Source organism: Etheostoma spectabile, chromosome 8 (assembly GCF_008692095.1).
Source record: "Etheostoma spectabile isolate EspeVRDwgs_2016 chromosome 8, UIUC_Espe_1.0, whole genome shotgun sequence".
NCBI classification, from domain to species: domain Eukaryota; kingdom Metazoa; phylum Chordata; class Actinopteri; order Perciformes; family Percidae; genus Etheostoma; species Etheostoma spectabile.
The window spans coordinates 28,003,825-28,008,159 of record NC_045740.1 but is presented as its reverse complement, the minus strand read 5'-3'; the positions used below and the strand labels follow the sequence as shown (position 1 = coordinate 28,008,159).

Below are 4,335 nucleotides of genomic sequence, written 5' to 3'. Positions count from 1 at the left end.
CAGCAGAGCCGGCGGGGACACTGTCACAGGGGGCAGAGGAAGAAGACCGGGAAGTTTGAGAGGGTTTGATGCTCTACTTGAAAAGCTAAATAAAAACTTTTGTTATATATATTGTCTTGTTTTTTAAAGTAACAGTGTGCAATATTGGAAACGACATGAAGCCGCTAGTAGCCCAAACAGTTGAAAAGTGAGAATAGTGCAGAGAGTGGATAATCTGTCGGTGTCCGGCTAGATTTGTTTTAAATGTCCCATTTGTTCTGGAAACACACTCGCACTCTTGTTTGCTAACAACGTAGTGATCCGACCAACCAGCGGTCTGCAGGTTTTCACGTCACCTTTTGGTATCGCCTTGGCTCGCTTGGAACCTCGACTGAAGTAGTACTAAAAAAAGTACCTGGTAGCAGGTCCCAGGGACTTTTTTTCGTAATGGAAAACCAAAAAAGGCGAGTAGAGCCGAGGCGAGTCAAGTAGATACCACGCAGTGGAAAACCGCCATAAAAGAGACTTCAGATACAGTATTAGGGGACCACTAAGGTCTATATAAAAGAGACTTCAGATACAGTATTAGGGGACCACTAGGGTCTATATATAAAAGGATCCAAAGAGCACCATGTCATGGCACCTTTAATTCCCAGTTGACTGTCAGCTGACACAACAAATAGAATCACAGGCTTCACCTTATTCAATATATTGATTACCAAATCTAAAATAAAATCTAATTTTTACTCTACTATTGTTGTTAGTGTAATCTATTTACATCCTGCAGGCAGCCCCTGACTGGTCCAGCTGCTTCTATAGTCCTTTGTAATTAGCAACGTCCAACTGTAATGCATCCATCTCCAGTTACTTATCATGAGTACAATAGGGAAAATAAATAAGCAGAAACATGAGACAGATCCATTTGTTATTACAGGGTTTTAAGAACTTAAAGGTAAAGAAAGTGCGTGCTCTCTACAAGTTTGATGGACTACATTTTCTGCATCCATTATTATACATATTATTATCCATTATTGTGAAGGCATCCACTGCTCAAGGAGAACGTTGCATCCTGCACTCTCTCCTGCTCTCTGCCAAGTCTCCTGGTGGATGAGTGGAGGAGGTGGGTATCCTCTGAGCGTTAGTCATGCCAGAGCCGAAGACTGATGGACGGACAAAATACTATTTCAGGACACAGACACAAGCTTACAGCCAGCCCAGTCATCCCAGTTAATCAGCGCATGTTTACCTCAAAGCATCTGTGTTGTTTTTCGCTGGCGTGTCTGCAGAAACGGAGCCCCACACCAAACCACTCTGATTGTTTCTTAAATTTAGTTTTTGAGTTCTCTTTCATATTGACAGAGAAAATGTTTTTGGACAACAGATTGTTGTCTTTTGTTTCTGCTGCTTTTACGTATTTTTTGAAGTGTGTGGCTCTGATCCTGGAATGAAAATTAAATACTGGATGCAGGCAAAATCCCAGACCAAACTAGCACAAAACAACAATGAAACACAAGCCACTTCATGTTTTGATTGACATTAATTTAAAACATACTTATTTCTCTTTGAAATCAATTCACAGCCTGTTATTTATTACTTCTGGTATTGACAGCGTTTCTAAAGCAGTGTTGGCAAATGTAGCCTAGTGGCCTAATCTCTGGCTCTATTTTTAGATTAGAGGATGATGTAATACAAGCAGTAAATGTGTGTGTGTGTGTGTGCGTGCATGCCTACGTGTGTGTAAGGCCTTGCATTCATGTGTATAAATTCTTGTGTGTGGAATGTGTGAAATCCGTTTGCAGCCATTCCAGATTTGAGGAGATTTTGAGGCGCCTGCTGAGCCAAAGCTGCTTTGATTTTTCTTCTTTTTATCATCCACTTAAAATGGTTTTGTTTTCCCTCCCTCCTCCTTTTCCCCTGCCTTCCCATGATACTATTAAAATCAAGACGCTCCTCCGGGCCAGTAATGTCAACGTGACAATCCGTCACCATTCTCTGCCTAACAGAAACACATGGCACAGGGTTTACTGTTGATTCAGCAGCATATGTGTCTCTGCAGGAGGCTACTATTATTCAAATTATAGGCCAGCTTTATTGTTGGCAGCATTAAGCTGGGTCAGGGTGTAGGATGTCACACACACACACACACACACACACACACACACACACACACACAACACACACACACACACACACACACACACACACACACACACACACACACACACACAACGCTATGACACAGCATGTCAGTCGGTAGTTGCAGTTCCTTCAAAGAGCTCCAAATGTGTTAGATGTATACTGCTAGCTTTCTCAGATGTATGTCGTAAAGGTTATAGTATCCTCTCATCTCCAGTGCATGGCTTTTAACTAGAGCCCGACTGTTAAAAGGATTTTTAAAGCCGCTACTCATACGAATATTTGAGTATTTAAAAATCCGATATTCCGATATATCGGCTGATAAGTATTTTAAAAAATCCAGAAACGCGTTTCAAAACAAACACTTTTCCCTAACATTAGTTAGTTGTAGTTATTTATGAGTTCTCACTAAAATAAGAAGATAATATTTAGTTTTATTGTCACAACAGGACAGAGGAACATCAAAATATATATTAAAGGTCTGATAAATAAAATGTATAAAAATACAAACTTGAGATATGTAACTTAAAGTCCTTAGAACAAAAAACCATTGACAAAAAAATCAGTGTTGCCAACAGGGACGTTGTAGAGCGCCCTCCGGTGGACAAACTATGCAACGCCAACGCTCATAACATGGTTGACCGTCCATTTTATATAAAATAAAAAATATATATATATACAATAATTTTTTTCAAATCGCCCATTATAAATACCGATATCTCAGAGAATACCTAATATACCAATATATCGGTCAGGCTCTAGTTGTGTGTGTGTGTGTGTGTGTGTGTGTGTGTGTGGTGTGTGTGGTGTGTGTGTGTGTGTGTGTGTGTGTGTGTGTCCTCACAGTTAAACGGAAGAGGGTAGCAAAGCAAGAAACTGGCTCTCACAACAAAATGTAATTATGAAGGGAATCATTGCCCCTCTGAGACTATCCTTCCAATTTCCTGTTCTGTTTGATGTATCTTTTTTTTTTAACTACTCTTTCATGAGGCTTTGAACAAGGAGTTTGAGATGACCTGCTTTCTTCTACCCTGGCTCATAAAACAGCCCCGATGCTGATGAATTGCGTTTTTTTTAAGATTATTTAATGGGCTTTCCTGCCTTTAATTTCTGACAGGGCAGCTAGATAGGGGGAATACATGTAGGGAATCCAACCGGATTCAAACCCTGGACCTCTGCGTTGAGGCATAATATGTGCATATGTGCACCTTCTCTACCACTGTTCTAACCTGGCCACGACATGTGATCTCGTTGCTTTGTCTTGTGTCATTGAGTTAGAAACCATCTGCCAGGTCAAAGAACAGAGTGGAAGAATTAAAAGCAGAAGACGTGTTTGGTTTTAGGATGCGTCTGTCTGGCTTTTGGGGGTCGTTAACTTAAGATTACAACGCAGACGGCTACTGAAACTAATACTGTGGCCTATTTTTGTGCAGAAATAACCTTGAAATTGTCTTTCATCTCTACTGGTCCGCAGCGTGCTATCACAGGCTCCCCCCCCCCCACCCCCCCCCCCAGCACTTATTGCACACTAAAGAAACTGCAAGGCTGAATCTCTGTCTGCCCTGCAATCAACCGCATCATCTCCCGTCCATGTGGTGAAAACAGGCTTCAGATAGCTATTTGAGTGACGTTTATGTGTATTTGCCCTGCTTATTTTCACATAGTGCTTTATATTGACATGCATAGCAAATTAAGGGCCATTGACAAAGTCATTTGTAATGAACAATGGCTGCTTCCTATGACACCCAATGGATCAGAGCAGAGGTGTCGAGTCAGTTTCACTAAGGGCCACGCTGAAAAATGAAAATCAGAGTGCCAAAACATGAATACTTTCACAGCCTAACTATGCAAAGTCGCCCGTTCTGTGGGGATTTTTAAATCTCAGCGTGGGCAAATTGACAAATGCTGTTCTAAGTTTAAAAAACATATTATATATAGACAATAATATATTATGAGACAGTCCTAAAAACTAATTGTTTTCTAAGAAGAATGCACATCACATGTCAGTCAGTCTATTTTTTACTGCATAAACAAAATATTATGGTGAATCATTGGTAAAAAAAATAAAAAAAATACACTATCAGTCAAAGGTTACTTACAAATGTCCATACCTTTCCATTATAGACATTATACCAGCTGATCTGAGTGGGGGGGCTAACCTTTAATGCAAGATCTACATTGCCCATTATCAGCATCCATTCATCCAATGTTCCAAAAGCA

At 40.4% G+C, this 4,335-nt stretch overlaps 1 protein-coding gene across 15 annotated transcripts in view; it reads left to right on the top strand.

Moving 5' to 3' along the window:
• mical3a (microtubule associated monooxygenase, calponin and LIM domain containing 3a) overlaps positions 1-4,335 on the top strand; it is a 192,945-nt gene that overhangs the window by 122,217 nt on the left and 66,393 nt on the right. The window lies entirely within an intron of this gene.